The following is a 20,709-nucleotide window of genomic DNA, read 5'->3' as shown; positions in this document are numbered from 1 at the left end:
CTCTTATTCTAGCCATGCTGGCAGCTGATTAGATGGTGCCCACCCAGATTAAGAGTGGGTCGGCCTTTCCCAGCCACTGACTCAAATGTTCATCTCTTTTGGCAACATCCTCACAGACACACAAGGGTCGATACTTTGTATCCTTCAATCCAATCAAGTTGACACTCAGTATGAACCATGGCACCCTCCTCCCAGCTCCTGGTAACCTATTTTCTACTTTCCATCTCTATGACTTTGGTAACTCTAAGTGCCTCAGATATGTGAGTTACGTGTTTTTTAAGTAGCCAAATTAAACTAAACTGTTTAGTTTTACTAAGAAGAAAAAGGCACGGTGAGGCACACGTTGCAATCTCTAATAATAAAAAATAAATACGATTTGCAAGATGACAAATGTGGCCCACACACATATTATTTTTTTTTCTGGAAATGGTCTGCAAACAAATTTAAAATATAAAATGTTTTAACAAGAAAAGAAGGGAAGCAGCAAATAGCAACAGCCCAGCAGTTGTTTAAGGAAAGTTCCAGAAAGTGGTGGTGGGGGTGGGGTGGGTGGGGAAGCCAGTCCTTTCCTGCCTAAGCGGGGAAACCCTGTGGCTACCCACCGCTTCTCCCCCTAGCTACTGGATACCTGCTCACAGGTGTTTATAAGCTGAGTGGCTCTCCTGTCCCAGCTGTCACAGTCCCACTGGCTGGGTAGCCAGAGGCAACAGGTTTGGGTTCTGAGCCAGGAAGTTAAGAAGCCAGGCAGGGCAACCCCGCCACCCCGATGTCAGAGGCATTTGAACCAGAGCAACTCCATCTTGAAGAGGAGCTGGGTAGAATGAGGCCGAGACCTTCTGGGCAACATTCCCAGACGGTTAAGGTATTCTAAGTCACAGGATGAGATAGGAGGTCGGCGATAGATACAGGTGCTAAAGACCTTGCTGATAAAACAGGTTGCAGTAAAGAAGCTGGCAATACCCCAGCAAACCCAACACAGCCACCAGAGTGACCTCTGGTCACCCTCACGGCTACACTCCCACCAGCGCCGTGACAGTTTACAGATGCCATGGCAATGTCAGGAAGTTCCCCTATGTGATCTAAAAGGGAGAGGCATGAATAATCCACCCCTCCTTTAGCATATCATCAAGAAATAACCATAAAAACGGGCAACCAGCAGCCCTCGGGGCTGCTCTGTCTGCGGAATAGCCATTCTTTTATTCCTTCACTTTCCTAATAAAGTTGATTTCGCTTTACTCCGTGGACTCGCCCCGAATTCTTTCTTGCATGAGATCCAAGAACCCCCTCTTGGGGTCCGGATCGGGTCCTGTAACACAGGCTCACCTGCTCCTGTTTAACAGATACCCCCTAAGGCTCCTCCAAAGGGGCCAGCTCCAAGTCTGGGCTGGACCCTTTTCCTCTGTGATCCTGGCTTCCTGTTGCCAAGGGAAGAAACTGTCCAGAAAGGCCCTCACCCAGAGCCCCCTAAACCCTTGAAGGAGGATCCCCGATCCCTCCAACATCATGCTGTAGTTTTCTCCCTACAAACAACTCCATCGACTTCCTTTTTCTCCAGGGAGAGTTCAGGGACCTCTCCGTGGTGAGTTAAACATCCCATCTCTACTAAAAAAAAAAAAAATACAAAAAAAACTAGCCAGGCAACGTGGTGGGCGCCTGTAGTCCTAGCTATTCGGGAGGCTGAGGCAGGAGAATGGCGTGAACCCAGGAGGCGGAGCTTGCAGTGAGCTGAGATCTGGCCACTGCACTCCAGCCTGGGCGACAGAGCGAGACTCTGTCTCAAAAAACAACAATAACAACAACAACAACAAAACATCAAATCCCTATAAAAACTGCTCCGGATTCTGCCTAGATTCTCAGCATCTGGCAAAAACATTTGCAGACGAAGGTCTCTGAGCACATCTTGCTGGGGATTTTTGTTGCTGGTTTTTTTCATTGTTGTTTTTTTTTTTGGGAGCTCTCGTGATTTCTAAATTACATCATGGGGCAGAGCGGAATGGAGGGAGTCAGAGTGCCATCCTTTTAAAAAACATGAACCGTTTCAAGCACAGCGTTTGACGGAGGGTAGACAGTACAAACTTGATCCCACAGGCCTAGTTACTTGCCTTGTGCAAGGCCCCCCGCTCCCCTTCCCGCTTGGAATCATCTTTGTCTAGGAAAAGGATTTCACGCCGGGTCTTTGAGAACACCTCTCAGGCCTGACCGTGACCTTGGGAAGAAGACTCCCAGGCTGAGGGTCTTGTTGAGAGTTTTAATGTCCCCTTCAGGGACATCTTTGCCTTTCTTTCTTTCAGAAGGGGAATCAGTTCTGGACAGGAGGATGCCTCCCTGCCTTTGCCCTCCCTGCCTTCCCCCACATCCTTCTCTGGAAAGGAGAATGAGGATGAGAATGACCTCCCTCTGCAGGACGAGGTGGGCACGGATTTAATGAAGGATTTCACTCTCAATCGGGCTCAGCTGCAAGCAGGGCAGACGGGGCTGAGCAGGGGTGTGTGGTGGGGTCTGCTCCGGGGAGATGGGAGCAGGAGCATCTGCAGAGTGGAGGCAGGAGGGTCGGAGAGCTCGGGAACCAGACAGTTCTCAGGCGACTCCTGGGAGGCTGGCTTTGATACCATCCCAGAATCTGGTTCAGAGTCAAAGCAAAGGGATGAATTTGTTAGCTGGAACAGGGCCCTGAATTCTCCCCAGGAAATTCACTGAAAGAGAGATTTAACCCGCGAGAGTTCCAGCCAAACAATGAATCACCCGACTTCCCTCCCGTCTTTCGTCTTTCGCAGCCCACGTTTTGCTTTCCTACCTTGGATTAGATAAATTAATGCAGAACATCCGGAAACTCCCGGGACCCTTTGAAGTTTTCAAAGGGCCTCTGCCTACTTTGTCTCCTGTGATCCCCCTGGCAGCCCCTACAGGTGAACGGGGAGAGGAGGTTGGGGTGTGGTCCTCATACAAATGGAGACACAGCAGAACACTAAAGGTGAATGACTTTCCCCAGGTCCCAGCCTGAGGATCAGAGCCCAGGTCTCCCGCCTCATTCCTCGGTGGTTCTGGAGTTCAGGCAACTTCACACCGTGGTGTAGGGAGAAGCATGAACCCAAACGTTGGAGCCATGTCTAGACAAATCACTTCTTTCTCCTGGGCTGTGTCTCCTCTTCCTCTTTTTTTTTTTTTTTTTTTTTTGAGATGGTCTCACTCTGTTGTCCAGGCTCACTGGGCAGTGGCAGTGGCACGATCTTGGCTCACTGCAACCTCCGCCTCTCAGGCTCAAGTGATCCTCCTGTCTCACCCTCCAGAGTAGCCAGGATGAGAATGACCTCCCTTCGCAGGACGAGGTGGCCACTGATTTAATGGACTTCACTCTCAGTCAGGCTCAGCCACAGGGAGGGCAGATGGGGCTGGGCAGGGGGCTGTGGTGGGGTGTAGCTAGGACTACAGTTGCATGCTACCACACACGGCTAATTTTTATACTTTTTGTAGAGATAGGGTCTCACTGTGTTGCCCAGGCTGATCTGGAACTCCTAGGCTCAAGCAGTCCTCCTACCTCAGCTTCCTGAGTAGCTGGGACTACAGGCTCACACCACTACACTTGGCCGATTTTTAAATTTGTTTATAGAGTCGGAGTCTCGCTATATTGCCCAGGCTGGTCTAAAACTCCCGTCCTCAAGCAATCCTCCTGCCTCAGCCTCTCAAAGTTCTGAGATTACAAGTGTGAGCCAGTGCACCCCGCCTCTCCTCTTTTTTAATGGCTGGGCTGGGCTCTCTAGAACTGTGCTGTCTAACATGGTAGCAACTAACTCCATGTGACTTTTTAAAGTTAAACTAATTTAAACTAAATAAAAATTAAAAACTGGTTCCTCAGTCCGACTAACCCCATCCAAAGTGCTCAGTAACTGCATGTGACTAATGGCTCCCATATTGGATGGCACAGAAATAACATTTCTGTCATCACAGAACGTTCTGTTGTCCAGCAACGGGACAGGGCTGGTCAAACTGCAGCCTCAGGGCAAATGCAGTCTGCTGCCTGTTTTTGTAAATAAAGTTTCGTGGGAACAGGGACACACCCATTTATTTATATATTGTCTTTGGCCCCTGTCAGGCAACCAGCACAGATCTGAGTAGCTGTGACCGAGATGATAAGGCCCGAAAGACCTAAAATATTCACTGTCGGGTCCTTTACGGAAGGCATGCCGACTTCCGCTCTGGAAGATGGAAAATCTCCAGAGTTCCACCCAGACCACTCAGCGTCATTCAGAGGCGCAGAATCATCCCACACTGCAGAGATCCCGCCTCTCCCTGTCCCAGGTATTGGGATTCATGGAACACATCTGCCTGTGTGTGTGTTTCCAGAAAGGAAATGTAGTTCTTCATTTTTTTTATTTTTGAGACAGGGTCTCACTCTCTTTCCCCGGCTGGAGTGCAGTAATGTGATCGGGGCTCACTGCAGCCTTGACCTCCTAGACTTCCATACTCAAGTGATCCTTTTGCCTCAGCCCCACCAGTAGCTGAGACTACAACAGGCACAAGCCATCACACCTGGTTAATTTTTTTTTTTTTTTTTTTTTAGTACAGGAAGAGGGTCTCTCTATGTTGCCCAGGCTGGTCTGGAACTCCTGGGCTCAGGTGATCCTCTGGTCTCGGTCTCCCAAAGTACTGGGATTACAAACATGAGCCACCACGCCCAGCCCTAATAATTTTCAATTCAGGGCCAATCTCATTTCATCTGTTCCTCTACCCACTTTAGATGAGCCCTCGATTCTTTTGAAGCAGATTTCAGTCATTCTGTCACTTAATATGTAAATATTTCAGTATGCATCTCTCAAAAACACAAGCACGATACCAGTATCACAGCTAAAGATATTCACAATAATTCCTTAATCATATGTGCAGTGTTCAATGTTCCCTGATTTGTCTCATAGATATTTTTTCTCGTATTATTTTAAAATCTGCTTTGGGATCTAAATCAGATCCATATGTTGTGATGGGCAGTTGGGTCTGTTTGCCTTCTTTAACCTATTACCCTCTCCCTCTTTTCCTTACAATTCACTTAATGAAAAAATTGGATTATTTGTCCTATAGAGCTAGCCACAGCCTGCACAGTCTGCGATTATTATTATTATTGAGACAGGGTCTTGCCCTGTGCCCCAGGCTAGAGTGCAGTATCACAGTCATGGATCAATACAGCCTCAACCTTTTGGGCTCAAGTGATCCTCCCACCTCAGCCTCCAGAGTAATTGGGACTGCAGGCATATGCCAACACACAGATAATTTTTATATTTTTTGTACAGATGGAATTTTGCCATGTTGCTTAGGCTGGTCTCCAACTCCTGGCCTCAAGTGATCCACCCACCTTGGCTTCCCAAAGAGCTGGGATTACAGGCCACAGTCTGGATTTCGATGATGACATCTCCATGGTGTCATTTGACAGGTTCTTCTGTCCTCTTCATTTTCTGTAGCTCAGTAGTTGGATCTAGTGTTGATCACATTCAGTTTTTGGGGTTTGGCAAGAATATTTCATAGTGTAGTGTCCTGTCCTTCCACTGGGGGGCACAGAGTGCTTGGTTTGTGTCGTTTTTAGAGGTTGTTCACGTTCTTTAATGGTTATTGCTTAGATCCGTTAGTTCATTAGGACATGTAAAATGCTGATATTCAAATTCTACATTCCTCTTCCTTAATTAGCTAGAATACTTCTATAACAAGGACCTTCCCCTTATCAACCATTTGGTCACGCTGATGTATCATTGCCGTAAGAAAGGTAGGATAAATGCTTAAATTTTTTTCCCTTTTACTGACCAGTTTTCAAAATAATGAGGGGGTATCCTACTATCCTCCAAAGGTGACCAATGAGGGATTTTTTTCTTCTTTTTTTACGAATCATGAATTCATGGACTTAAACCCATTCACTTTGTTTCAATCCATTCAACTAGTCAACCTCAAGGATGCCAAGGTGTGGAAGAGAATGTGTTGAGTCAACTCTTCCTACATCACTGACCAGCCAACTTCTAAGCACAAAAGCTGTCAGGCTGGCTGGGGCCAGAGTCCCCTCACCTTTTCACAGGCCATAGGAGAGTCTCCTCCTACACCCCACCCTGGTCAACCCAAGACCTGCTCGTGTGCAGATGCATGCTTCAGAGACAGAGCAGCAGGATGCTCTAGAACCAAGCCAGGGGGTGGGAGGGGCCAGGCACCTCTCTTGCTCAAGAGTGAGACACCAGGCAGGATGCAGGGGCTCATATCTGTAATCCCAGCCCTTTAGGAGGCTGAGGCAGGAGGATCACTTGAGGCCAGGGGTTTGAGGCTGCAGTGAGCCACGATCGCACCACTGCACTCCAGCCTGGGCACCACAGGCAAGACCTCATCTCTACAAAAAATTTTAAAAATCAGCAGGGCATGGTGGTGTGCCCCTATAGTCCCAGCTACTTGGGAGGCTGAGGTGGGAGAATCATTTGAGCCCAGGAATTTGAGGCTGCAGAGAGCTGTGATTGATTGCACCACTGCACTCTAGCCTGGGAAACAGAGTGAGACCCTGTCTCTAAAAAAAAGGAGAGAGTGAGACACTTGTATTCCATTTTTCATGGTGGGGACGTCCCCTGTTGGGCTACAGTTAATGCAAGCACTGATCCTAAGCCTTAAAATGCACACACACAAACATACACATCAAACACACACACACACACACCCCAACGTGCACACAACTGCTGTTCATGAGGAAAAATAATTTCCAGGCTTCTGTTCCCACCTGCTCTACACACAGATGCTCTCGTATCTCATAATTGGCCAACTTATCTAGTTTGATAAGTAAATAGATTTTGCTTTAGAAGACACAGCTCCGTCTACCTCTGTGTAAGTTTCCTTTTTACTCCACCCACCTCAGAACTCACGCTGTTCCCAAGCAGTGAACTAACAGGAGAATGTCTAGTTTAAGGGAGATTTTTAATGCCATTCCCAAACCCTACAGGTACTCACCAGTATTCTGTTTATTTTATTTGCTCATTCCCTGCTCAGGACAGGATATTGAAGGTGAATTATTTATACTCCAAGAAACCAAAAGAAAGAGAGAGGGAAAAAAAGCAAGAGCAAGGAAACAGTACTTTCTGTATGGCTGTTTTTCAGGTTTCTGCCGATCTTACTAAAAATATTTTATCCTTACTCCATTTTTGTACAGAAAATGTCATGTGTGTACTGCCACTGAAAAGCAACGTTACTGATTTATTTAAAATATTTATACTGAATTGCCACATTAAGATAGACACATGCATTAGCAGGAGTGATTCAGAACAATGTGCCCACGAAGTTTATTTTTGAATCAAAGTTGAGAAGGCTGTGTGTCTACAAACATCAAATGACTCATTTTTTGCTAATTACTGACACCTGCAGCCAATTCACTCTCTGCTAAAACTCAGCATTTCAGTTAATTTCTGCTCTAATTAGTGTGGTAACAAATGCATCTCCTACTTGATATAGAAATACAGAAGGCTGCACAATGACTCTGGGGGCTTCCAACTTTCTTCCTAAAATTCTAGCAGAGAAATCTAGAAATGCCAACGGTCGGGCTTCACGGCCTGACCTAGGTGTTCAGAGGTTCCTCCGCCAAAGGGCAGGGCTGCTTAGAAGTCAGGCAATCTCTTAAGATGGGGTAGTGGAGCATGCGGGGGTTGGGGGTTAGAAAATCCTACGTTTGCATTTCTGCTCTGCCATTCACATGCTGTGCAACCTTGGACAAATCGCTTAGCCCCTCTGAGCCGTAAGATGGAGAGAAATGACGCGTCCCGTATCACTGGGATGTTGTCCAGGCAAAGTGCTGGGAACACGGGAAGTGGTCCATCCTCACTATTCCCATGGTTAAGACTCAAGATCAGACTGACTTTCCTTCCCTCCCTCCCTCTCTCCCTGTCTTCCTTCCTTCCTTCCTTCCTCCCTCCCTTCCTCCCTCCCTTCCTCCCTTCCTTCCTTCCTTCCTTCCTCCCTCCCTTCCTCCCTTCCTTCCTTTCTTTCAATGGAGTCTCGCTCTATCGCCCAGGCTAGAGTGCAGTGGTGCGAGGTGTGATCTTGGCTCACTGCAGCCTCCACCTCCCAGATTCAAGCAATTCTGCCTCAGCCTGCCAAGTAGCTGGGACTACAGGCACGTGCCACCACACCCAGCTAATTTTTGTATTTTTTTTTTTTCTTTAGTAGAGATGGGGTTTCGCCCTGTTGGCCAGGCGGGTCTTGAACTGGTAAGCTCAAACTCTCCGCCTGCCTCGGCCTCCCAAATTGCTGGGATTACAGACAGGAGCCACTGTGCCCAGCCCAGACCCTCTTTTCTCAACCCCCAAAACTGCTCCTGCCAAAGTGACTCCCACTTTGCGTTCCCCAACCTTAGCTCCTGACAATTTCCACTGCCCCTGTGGTCCTGTCTGGCTCCGGCCTCCAGCCAGCCCAAGATACGGTCTTTCTCTTATCTTAAGTGGGCCTTTTTCTTTCCCAAGCCCAACCCTCTGCATGGAGAACACACACACACACACACACCCACACACACCCCCACACATATACACACACACACACACCACACACACCACACACACACACACCACACACACACACACACACACAGAAGGGAGGAAGGAGAAAAAAGATAAAAGATTTGATAGCCACCATGTGTCTGGCACCCAGCACGTAATGACAATGATAATGTTTTCTCTGTTGCAAGCTGCTTTGCAGAGCTCTTTATGGCCAATGACTCATTAAATCTTCATGACTCCCGCGAGATACATACTCTCATTTCCCCATTTTATGGATGAGAAAACCGAGACTTTAGAGAAAAGTAGTCCAAGAAGATATAAACAGACAATTCACAGAAGGGGACATCAACATTGCCTTTTGGGCTTAGAGAGAGTTGCTCAGCCTCACAAACAGTCAAGGAAGTGCGAATTAATTATGGGATACTATTTTTCATCTGTTAGTCTAGAAAATGAAAAGAACAGTAGGTAACTTGCAATGGCACAAGAAAATGCGAAACCGGGTACTCAAATTCCTTGTTCATGAGTGTGAACTGCTTTAAACTTTACACAAATTAACCTTACAATGTCTATTAAAATTTAAAATGCATGCTCTTTGAGCAAGAAACCTCACTTTTGGGAATCTATCCTACGCAAGTAAAACCAACGACGCATGAAAAACATAGAGGAGGATGTTTATTGTAGCACTGTTTGGGACAAGGAAAATGAATGATTCTTTTTTTTTTTTTTTTTCTTTTTTGAGACAGAGTCTCGCTCTGTTGCACAGGCTGGAGTGCGGTGGCACGATTTCAGCTCACTGCAACCTCTGCCTCCCAGATTCAAGGAATTCTCCTGCCTCTATCTCCCAAGTAGCTGGGATTATAGGCGCACGCCACTACACCTGGCTAATTTTTGTATTTTTAATAGAGACAGGGTTTTACCATGTTAGCCAGGCTGGTCTTGAACTCCTGACCTCAGGTGATCCTCCCACCTCAGCCTCCCAAAGTGCTGGGATTACAGGCGTGAGCCATTGTGCCTGGCCGGCAAATGAATGAATTTTACTGCATGGTTTGTAGTGGAGGAAAAAGCAACAACCAAGGATGGTATAGTATTGTTTGGAGTGGGGGAAAATAGAAACAAATAAAGTAAATTTTCATCTATAGAGTAGCTGGATTCATTTAGACATATCCATATTATAGAATACTATGTAGCAGTTTAAAATAATGAATTGAAACTCTACTGCTGGATTGCTGAGTGAAAAATCAATCCAACCTACTCCTTGAAACGTGTCACAAGTAGACAACGCTTTTGAATAATGAGATACCATGTTTCATTGTATTGGGGGGGAAATACCAAACTGCATTCCCAACCCATTCAAACACCCTCAGCAATTTCCAAAAAGTACTAAAGTTGTCTCCAACCCCCGTATGACAATCCACCAAGCATTTTTGCATAACATTGAGCATTTAAAACACCAATACCGAGTGGGGCAGATTGCTTGAGCTCAGGAGTTCGAGACCAGAAGACTGGGCAACATGGCGAAACCCTGTCTCTACAAAAAAAAAAAAAAAAAACAACAAAATAATTAGCTGGGTGTGGTGGTGCACACCTGTAGTCCCAGCTACTTGGGTGGCTGAGGTGGGAGGATCCTTGAGACCAGGGAGGTCAAGGCTGCAGTGAGCTGTGATTGTGCCACTGCACTCCAGCCTGGGTAACAGAGTGAGACCCTGTNAACAAAATAATTAGCTGGGTGTGGTGGTGCACACCTGTAGTCCCAGCTACTTGGGAGGCTGAGGTGGGAGGATCCTTGAGACCAGGGAGGTCAAGGCTGCAGTGAGCTGTGATTGTGCCACTGCACTCCAGCCTGGGTAACAGAGTGAGACCCTGTCTCTAAAAAAAAAAAAAAAAGCAAAGACAAAAACAGAGAACCCTGATAACCTAATTAAATGATTATGTTATTAATAATTAGCAATAATAATTAATAATATCTAGTAATAATTAATAATGAATGCATAATAAATTGATAATTAAATAACTAAATAGCCCGGGATGAACACAATAGAGGGCACGTGTGTCTGCATTCATTGGGAATGTTTTCTTCCTCGCCTGGAATTAGCGAACTCTGTGACATAAGCAAATGGGGAAATGTTATCTGAAAGATACACGATGCATGCAAGGAAGGCTTAGCAAAGTGAAATAAACAAGGGGACTTTTAACAATGGTGGTTTCCTGATGGGAGCATTATCTGAATGAGGGGACAGCCCCACTAGTCCCCCATCTCTCTGACTCCTGGCCCACCCAGGTGCTTCCCCCTGAAGCCCTGCGTGGGCTGCCTCCAGTTTTCAGAAGTCAGTGAGTGTAAACTCCTTTCTTCCTGGCAGTCATTCCTGTGTCTGCAAAGTCTTAGCATCTCAGATTAAAGCAATTCCCATGTGTGTGAAAACATCAGGCCTGTCTGTGGGGCAGAGTCTTGGCCGGGGTGGGGAGAGACGGGAGATGTGTGTCATCCTTCCTGGCACTCACAGGGCCGTGGGAACAAGAGGCTTGGAAAGGAGCAAGTGGAGCACGGTGAGGTGGAGACTGCAACAGGGGAGGGGCAGCTGCAGGAGCCCTGGGGGCCTAGAGGAGCCACAGCCCCTCGCTGCAGGCCAGAGTGAGGTCTGAGGGCTTCTCGGAGGAGGGAGGTTGCAAGTACATGGTGGGGAAAGTGCAGACGTCTGTCAAGGGCACCCACAAAGGTGATGCAGGAGGAAGCGTTGTGGCTGGGAGACCAGGGCCGGTCCAGAGACTGGCCAGTGAGAATACGAAAGGCTTCTGACATCCACAGGGCCTGGTTGTGGCAATCCTGATGAAACCTGCTAGGCTGTCTGGACCCTGCCCATTAGGCAAAAGGAGCCACTCAAGAAGATCCCGCCCAGCTGATGCCAGTTTCAGCTGAATCTGGTCTGTGGCTGGGGGCAGATTGGGAGAAATCAATGCCTCAGTTTTTTTTGTCGGGATCAATGGATGGCTGCCGCTTGCAGATGTTGCATCTGGGATAAAGTGAAGGGACAAGTTTGGAGCCAGGGCTTGGTGGCCGAAATGTGTGTGTGTTGGGAGAGCAATGAGCCAGGAAGCTCCCCTGGTCCTGGCTTGGAAGGTGGGTGGGTGTTGGAGCATTTCATGAGCAGGGCCACAAGGTCAGCACTGGGTTTGGGAGTAGACACTCCTTGTGAGAAGAAGGCAGCCTGGCCCAGTGCAGTGGCTCACACCTGTAATCCCAACACTTTGGGAGGCCAAGGCACGAGAATTGCTTGAGCCCAGGGGTTCAACTTCAGCCTGGGTGATATGGTTTGCATCTGTGTTCCCACCCAAATCTCATGTTGAATTGTTAGCCCCAGTGCTGCAGGTGGGGCCTGATGGGAGGTGATTGTATCATGGGAGAGGACTTCTCCCTTGCTGTTCTCGTGATACTGAGTGAGTTCTCACGAGATCTGGTTGTTTATGTAGCATCTCCCCACTCTTTCTCTTCCTCCTCCTCCGGCCGTGTAAGACGTGTTTGCTTCACCCTTGCCTTCCACCATGATTGTGAGTTTCCTGAGGCCTTCTCCAGCCATGCTTCCTGTATAGTCTGTGGCACGGTGAGTCAATTAAACCTCTTTTATTTATAAATTACCCAATCTCAGGTAGTTCTTTATAGCAATGCAAGAACAGACTAATACACTAGGAAATATAGCAAGACCGCTACATCTCTACAAACTAACACCACCAACAACAAAAAATTAGCTGGGCATGGTGGTGCATGCCTGTAGTTCCAGCTACTCAGGAGGCTGAGGCAGGAGGATTGCTTGAGCCCAGGGGTTAAGGCTGCAGTGAGCTATAATTGAGCCACTGCACTCCAGCCTGGGTGACAGAGTGAGACCCTGTCTCAAAACAACAAAAAGGTCAGGTGCGGTGGCTCATGCCTGGAATCCCAGCACTTTGGGAGGCCGAGGTGGGCAGATCACCTGAGGTCAGGAGTTCAAGACCAGCCTGGCCAACATAGTGAAACCCTGTCTCCACTAATAATACAAAAATCAGCCGGGATTGGTGGCAGGGAACTATAATCTCAGCTACCCAGGAGGCTGAGGAAGGAGAATCACTTGAACCTGGGTGGCAGAGTTTGCAGTGAGCTGAGATCGTACCACTGTATTCCAGCCTGGGCAACAAAGTGAGACTGTCTCAAAAAAAAAAAAAAAATGCCAGGCATGGTGGCACATACCTGTAATCCCAGCACTTTGGGAGGCCGAGGTGGGTGGATCACCTGAGGTCAGGAGTTGGAGACCAGCCTGATCAACATGGTGAAACCACGTCTCTATTAAAAATACAAAAATTACCCGCGCATGGTGGCGGGCGCCTATAATCCCAGCTACTTGGGAGGCTGAGGCAGGAGAATTGCTTGAACCCAGGAGGCACAGGTTGCAGTGAGCCAAGATTGTGCCATTGCATTCCAGCCTGGGTGACAAGAGCAAAACTCCATCTCAGCAAAAGCTGAAATTAGTGAAGGGAAAGCTTGAAATCACCCGTGCTGTATTCTCACCAATGTAGGTCAACCTCATCAAAAAACTCACTTCCTGTCTCTCCAGTTCTGTCTCCCTGTCTTCTTTTTTCTCCTTTTCTCCTCCCTAAGATATGTTTTGAGCATCAAGTATTGGGCAGCCTACACATGACATTAAGGAGAACCTGGCAATAATTGTAGGTGACGTAACATTCATGAATGAGATCCTTGGTTTTAACTTTACTACTCAGAATGTGAATCTATTTCTCCAAAACTAGGGTGGAATCCTGAATAGAGGCACATGTGAGATAGAAAGCTCTAGGCTGGGCGCAGTGGCTCATGCCTGTAATCCCAGCACTTTGGGAGGCCGAGGTGGGAGGATCACTTAAGCCCAGGAGTTTGAGACCAGCCTGGGAAAGATGGCCAAACCCAGTCTCTACCAAAAAAAAAAAAAAAAAAATTAGAAAGCAAAAATTAGCCAGGTGTGGACACATGCACCTGTAGTCTCAGCTACTTGGGAAGGTGAGGCAGGAGAATTGCTTGAGGCCAGGAGGCAGAGGTTGTAGTGAGCCGAGATCGTGCCACTGCACTCCAGCCTGGGCAACAGAGCAGGACCCTATCTTAAAAAAAAAAAAAAAGTCTGCCCATATGAGTTGAGCAACCTCATGAAGATATCCTTTCTGAGCTTGTTTTCCCAGTTCTAAAATACAATACAAATTATCCCGCGGCGTGTATTAGGGCCCAATGAAATTACTCTGATAGGGCTATTATTGCCTTTCTTCTTATAGCCGTTCTTATTTTTGACTTTGGAGGTATCAAATATTCAGCCCATGCCAGAGTGAGGATCTCCTTTTCACCTTCTGTCTAAATTGTGCCTTGAATCTGTTTCGCGCTGGGTGCGAACTGGGTGAGACTCTTTTTGTAAAACTCAAACCCTGGCAACCCCACAACACCTGACCTCGAGCTGGTTTCCATAGCCTGAATCCTTCCTCTCTAATTTGCAAACAACTTTCTTAGTAAATGATTACAGAGCAGAATGCAGTCCCTTCTATAAGAGATATGACTCAGAACAAATTGTAGCCGAGTTTTTTCTGCTCATTTTTCTCCTGCGTGGTGCGTGCTGCATCATCTTAAAGATCTCTTTGTTTGACAGTCAAGTGCATTAGTGTAGACAAGTGTGATATTTCTTCTCTTGTAATAATTATTTCCTCTTATAATTTCTGAGTTGTATCATAGCTTCTAACATCGTCCCCCAGCCCTTAAACATAAAGATTTCCCCTGGACGCCACTAGCAATGTTCCATGCAAAATGAATGACATCAGCAGAATAGAATAAACTTGTAGAAAGATCTTCTAGGAAGAAAGCAAATAAGAAGATCATAGGAAAAGCTTATAGAAAGATCAGCTAAGGGCTGAGACGGGCGGATCACAAGGTCAGGAGATCAAGACCATCCTAGCCAACATGGCGAAACCCGTCTCTCTTAAAAATACAAAAATTTAGCTGGTCGTGGTCGTGCACCTGTAGTCCCAGCTACTCAGGAGGCTGAGGGAGGAGAATCGCTGGAACCTGGGAGGCGGAGGTTGCAGTGAGCAGAGATCACGCCACTGCATTCCAGCCTGGCAATGGAGCGAGACTCCGTCTCAAAAAAAAAAAAACAAAAAAGAAAAGAAAATCATCTAAGCAGGAAGAACATTGCTTTGCAAGAAAAATACCTACTTATTCATTTAACAACAGTTCCAAACAAAAGCAGTGTGTTCATCAAAGGTTCAGGCAGCTTGTATCATCTCTAATTATAATTTTTAATGGTGGCAACCTGATGATTACATTCACAATGTTTGTTTATCAAAAGGTCTGAGGGGCCACCAAGAAACTTTTTCAGCAGTGCTCTGTACACTAATGAAGTTGCAAAGCTCTCAAATGCAGAGAGGACATAAAAGTCATGGCAATAAAAGAGCTTAAATTCCCCAAGCCCGAAGTGCTTGCCTACTCCATCACCGGCCATCAATAGGTACTTTGCTCTGAGGACATCAGGTGGTGTTAGCAACCTGTGGATTTGATGGAGGGGAGCCCAGAAGCCAGGAAGTCACTGATGGGCCAGGGCTAGAGTCACAGGTGATGGTGAGACCCAGGCTACTCAAAGTATGGTCCCCAGACCAGGTGCCTGGCGTCACCTGGGAGCTTGTGAGAGGTGCAGAATGAGGCCACCCAGACCTGTAGTATCAGAAACTGCTAAGGGTACGGCAGCTCACAGCTGTAATCCCAGCACTTTGGGAGGCCAGGGTGGGCAGATCACTTGAGGTCAGGAGTTCGAGACCAGCCTGGCCAACATGGTGAAACCCCATCTCTACTAAAAATACAAAAAGCAGCCAGGTGTGGTGGCACACACTTGTAGTTCTAGCTACTTAGGAGGCTGAAACAGGAGAATCGCTTGAACCCGAGAGGCAGAGGTTTCAGTGAGCCAAGATGGCACCACTGTACTCCAGCCTTGGTGCCAGAGTAAGACTCCATCTCAAAAAAAAAAAACAAAACTGCCAATGCACAGGTGACCCATGTGCTCATTAATGTTTGAGAAGCAGAGGTTTAGGAAACAGCTTTGGGAGAAATCAAACCAAGAGAGGGGTAGGAATTGCAAGAGGTGGCCCTGGAATGTGAGGCTGTGACCAGCATGACCTTGTCTCAGCTCATAGTACCTGCAATTAAACCTTTTGTCCAAACAAGATCTTATTCTGAGGTTCCAAGTAGATATGAATTTGGGAGAGGACAGCATTTAACCCAGTGCAGAGGAGAAGACTTGCAAGAACCACAGACAGGGCATTGGGACTCCTGAGTTCAGCTCCTGGCTGGGGCTACTCCAGGGGGTTCTGTTTCCATGTGCATTTAAAAAAAAATGATCATCGAAATCCTTTTTTCTGAGACAGAGTCTTGCTTTGTCACCCAGGCTAGAGTGCAGTGGCATGATCTCGGCTCACTGCAATCTTTACCTCCCGGGTTCGAGCGATTCTCCTGCCTCAGCCTCCAGAGTAGCTGAAATTACAGGTGTGTTCCATGTCTGGCTAATTTTTGTGTATTTAATAGAGACAGTGTTTCACCATGTTGGTCAGGCTAGTCTCGAACTCCTGACCTTGTGATCCACCCACCTCAGCCCCCCAAAGTGCTGGGATTACAGGCATGAGCCACCGTGCCTGGCCGGTCATTGAAATCTTTTACATGCTAAAGTGGCAGAGAACACACTGAGGACAGATGAAAAGGCAGCTGATGAGAAGGGACTGAAATTCCACTCTCCTTGAGCATGCAGACTTCTCTGACCTGGTCCCTGGGAGAGGCCCCAAGCCTCTCCACTCCCCTTTCCTTGTGTTTAAAACTGAGCTAATAACTTGGAACTCCCTCGCAGGAATAGTGGAAAGAACTGGTGTTTAAAATAAAATGATTCTCAACAGTGTTGCAAATGCGAGTTGCCTCAGGAATACTAACTAGGAGGAAAACTATCAAGGTTCCTCGATTCTAAATCTGGCAAGAGAAAGAGACGGGTGTGTGGGGAGAGAATGAGCTATTTTTAATTCCTGGCCAAGAAAAGAGTTTTTATAAATCCACACTAATATTATGAGCTCAGCCTGTTCGAACAATGAATTCTGTTTCCATAATTGTCTTGTCCACGGTAACCACCATAGAAAGAACAAGAATCATGGTGATTCCTAATGTAAATCTGCCTGGCTTCTCGGTGGCAGAGGAGGTTGGGCTGCTTTCAGAGCTCCGGGAGAGCCCCGAGGGAGGGGGGACAGTGGCCTCTGCTGGGGTCAAGCCATATGATTCGTAATTAATATTTAACACTGGTTTTAAAAACAAGTGACATGCCCCTTAATCCGTGCACATTATCTAAGGTCAGGAACAGAAGAAATGCATTTATTGATTGATTTGCTTTCTCCACGCCCCCCCCCCCCCCCCCCCCCGCCCCCGTGTATATGTTTGTTTTTCCTTCCATTTCCCGATTTTTTTTAAAAGGTCTAGATGCAACTGCAAACACAGCCAGTTCTCTGCTTTCCCTCTGTGCCACAGCCGAGGAAAGCGTGTTGGCAGGAAATTCACTTGTTCAAGGAGCTGGCTTCAGCCCCCTTCTGCCACCAGACCCACTCCAAAACAGATTCCCTATTCACGGGAGAAGAGGACCATAGAAATTCAGTATGTAGTTTCACATGGGTTATTTTATTTTTTTTAGAAATGTTCAAAACACAAAAAGTGCGGAGAATAACAGAACATGTTCCCAGGTTCGCACCACCCAAAACTGACAAATGCCAACATTTTCTGTCTTTGGGTTTTTGTTTTTGTTTTTGAAACAGGGTCTCGTTCTGTCACTCAGGCTGGAGTGCAGCGGTGCGATCACAGCTCATGGCAACATGGGTCTCCTGGGCTCAAGCAATCCTCCCAAGTAGCTGGGACCACAGGTGCACACCACCATGCCCAGCTGAGTTTCTGTTTTGGTGGGGTTTTTTTTTTCCTTTGTAGAGATAGGATCTTCTTTGTTGCTCAGGCTGGTCTTAAACTCCAGGGCTCAAGTGGTCCTCCTGCCTCAGCCTCCCAAAGTGCTGAGATTACAGGCAGGAGCCTGTAATTCATGTATTTCATATATTTATATTTACAAAAATATAAAGTGGGCCAGACTCGGTGGCTCACACCCAACACTTTGGGAGGCCAAGGCAGGTGGATCACGAGGTCAAGAGATTGAGACCATCCTGGCCAATATGGTGAAATCCCATCTCTACTAAAAATACAAAAATTAGGTGGGCGTGGTGGTGCGTGCCTGTAATCCCAGCTACTTGGGAGGCTGACGCAGGAGAATCGCTGGAACTGAAGAGGTGGAGGTTGCAGTGAGCTGAGATTGCACCACTGCACTCCAGCCTGGCAACACAGCGAGACTCCATCTCAAAATAAAATAAATAGAAAATAAATGAATAATATATATATATAGTGAACAAAACATCACAGATCAAGTGAAGTCCCTTTCAGCCCCACATGCAAGGTCAGCCCCTCTCCCCTCTCTTGAGTCGGGGATGTGTCTCTACCCTCTTATAGGTGTACCCATGAACAATCTATAATATTGTTATAATATAGTTTGGGCTGCTTTGAGGTTCCTAGAACTTGTTTTGTGTCACTCGACATTGAATTTTTTTATAATTACCTGTGTTATCGATGCACATCTAGTCTATCCATTTCAATTGCCTGTAGAAGTCTATCTTATGAATGCACCGCGTCTGGTCCACCTTCCCCCATTGATGGACATGGAGTTGTCTCCCACTGTGTCCCACTTACAAACCATGAGTCTGCCATGTGTGTCTCCTGGTCTACATGTACCCATGGAATTTCTGGGTCATGGGGTCACACAGGTTCAACTTCACCGGGTACTGCCCAGTTGCTCCAAGGCGGGATCAACCTGCATTTGCATCAGCAGGTCATGAGCGCTCCCTCTGCCCCACATACTCTCCAGCATTTACTACGGGCCAGCTTTTCTTCCTGATTGGAAACCATCTGACGGGTGATGGAGAGGAACGGTGCACACGGCTGTTTTCACATCACCATTCTGTGGCTTTCTCTACTGGGGCTACTTAAATGCAGCAAAGGGGACAAAACCCAGAACAGACACTGGATGTGAGAAATCTGAAACTGGAGCATCTATGTTGTTCCAAAGGCTGGATCTCCAGAGAACTCACCATCAAGACTGCAGCCCCCACCACCCATCTGTCATGTCACTTGAGCAGAGTAACACTAAGTAAGTACTTTGAAAATGAGCTGTGGGTCTGGGAGGACCTGGGTCCTTGTGTTGGTTCAAGACTTTCCTTAGACAACTGACTTCACTCTGGTAACCTCAGTTCCCTCAGCAGTCAAAGAAGGACAATGATCTCAATCATATAAGAGTAAAAGATGCAGTTATCTATGAGGGCTCGGCACATCACTTGGTATAGAGTGCTGAGAAAGACTATTATTTTTGAGACAGGCCCTTCCTCTGTTGCCCAGGCTGCAGTACAGTGGCACAATCATGGCTCACTGCAGCCTCAATTTCCTGGACTCAGGTGATCCTCCAACCTCAGCCTCCCAAGGCTGGGACCACAGGCATGGAGATCCTTGGCTACGTGTTTTTATTTTTTGTAGCAATAGGGTTTCACTACGTTGCCCAGGCTGGACATGAGCTCCTGGACTCAAGAGATCCTCCTGTGTCAGCCTCCCAAAGTGCTGCAATTACAGGCATGATCTACCACACCCAGTTTTATTAATAATGATAAATAATACAGTGAAATGACTCAGAGTCTGGGTTCTGGAATCGGACTGTTTGGGTTACTTTCCTGGCTTTGGCCTCTTGCTTGTTGTGTGTGTATCTTAGTTGTCTCATCTGCAAAATGGGGATGCAACAAATACCAACTTTTGTGAAAATCAAGTGCGATTGTGCATATAAAGGTCTTAGAACAAGGCATTATCCAGGGCCGGGCGGAGTGGGTCACGCCTGTAATCCCAGCACTTTGGGAGGCCGAGGCAGGTGGATCACGAGGTCAGGAGATCAAGACCATCCTGGCTAACATGGTGAAACCCTGTCTCTACTAAAAATACAAAAAATTAGCCGGGCGTGATGGCGGGCGCCTGTAGTCCCAGCTCGGGAGGCTGAGGCAGGAGAATGGTGTGAACCCGGGAGGCGGAGCTTGCAGTGAGCCAAGATTGCGCCACTGCACTCCAGCCTGGGCGACAGAGCGAGACTCTGTCTCAAAAAAAAAAAAAAAAGTATGATCCATAGCAAGTGCTCAATTGCTTATATTCCTAACAGAGCAGACTATGAATGGCAGAGCTGTACCTTGTGATTGAACAGAATCTGATCAGGAACCTTGGCCTGGAAGCTCAGCAGACTGAACGTTTCACAGTGTGATGCAGCTTATTTGAAGTCATCCAGACCACAAGAGCTCCTTTCTCCTTACCTTTGACATTGGCTGGTGGCTGGTGCGCACCATAGGGAGTGCCCCGAGGACCCAGAGGCTCTCCTTCCTCCCCCTGCCTGCCGCTGTGCCATCAGGGAGGTCTGGCCTCCAAAGGCCTGGCCAGATCCTGGGAGAAAGAAAAAAAAAAAAAGACACAAAACGAGTGAGGGGAGTGCCTCATGCAGAAGCTGCCCCATGCATGAGCACAGGAAGAAAACAAATCGGACCGGCTCTGTAGCAGAAATGCCAGCAGGAAGCAACATGAATTCTCCCCTCTTCTGAGATAACCCCTGCCAGCATTCTGAGTGATGATAAATCACTCATTTCTGACACGGTTGATTTTTCAAAGCATTTTTAGAAGAAGCATCCAGCCGTCACATTTCAAACATAATTCAAATGCGGGGGAAAAAAATCCTGCAATGTTTATTATTAATTAAACAGGATTACAGGACCGACTTGGTAGAAATGGGCAGAGGAAATGCAGGCATCGTCCCAAATTCCTTACATCCAACCTGCCAGACCTTCCTGGGAGGGGTTTCCAGATGAGACTCCTTTTGCCATAAATCCAAATATCTGTTCGTGCTCATCTGCGTTTTGATGCTGGAATTAGATGCTTCATGTGTGCGGATGTCGGAATATTTATTGATAGTTAAAATTTCATGTCCCCTGGATTGATGTTTGTGCATCAGGACAAATGACTAGTGTCTTGCCAGTAGTTTGAACAGGTGTAGGGTAAAGATTATTTAACACGGAGTTCTGCTTTCTGTCTTTA

The 20,709-nt window shown here is 47.1% G+C and overlaps 1 long non-coding RNA gene across 2 annotated transcripts in view; it reads left to right on the top strand.

The window, feature by feature from the left end:
- Window positions 1–20,075, top strand: part of LOC112621484 — a 35,052-nt gene extending 14,977 nt beyond the window's left edge. The window contains exons 1-4 of one of the 2 annotated variants that reach the window (XR_003118735.1): window positions 1,987–2,068; window positions 2,292–2,409; window positions 12,001–12,088; window positions 19,790–20,075. This is a non-coding gene — a long non-coding RNA (uncharacterized LOC112621484). Of the gene's footprint in view, window positions 1–1,986; window positions 2,069–2,291; window positions 2,410–12,000; window positions 12,089–13,796; window positions 14,074–19,789 lie in introns of those variants that run through there. The other variant, XR_003118736.1, reaches the window with a different exon arrangement.
- The last annotated feature ends 634 nt before the right edge of the window (window positions 20,076–20,709 follow it).

Source organism: Theropithecus gelada, chromosome 3 (genome assembly GCF_003255815.1).
Source record: "Theropithecus gelada isolate Dixy chromosome 3, Tgel_1.0, whole genome shotgun sequence".
In the NCBI taxonomy this organism is placed as follows: Eukaryota; Metazoa; Chordata; class Mammalia; order Primates; family Cercopithecidae; genus Theropithecus; species Theropithecus gelada.
The sequence above is the reverse complement of the archived record's forward strand: the minus strand, read 5'-3'. Positions and strand labels throughout refer to the sequence as shown.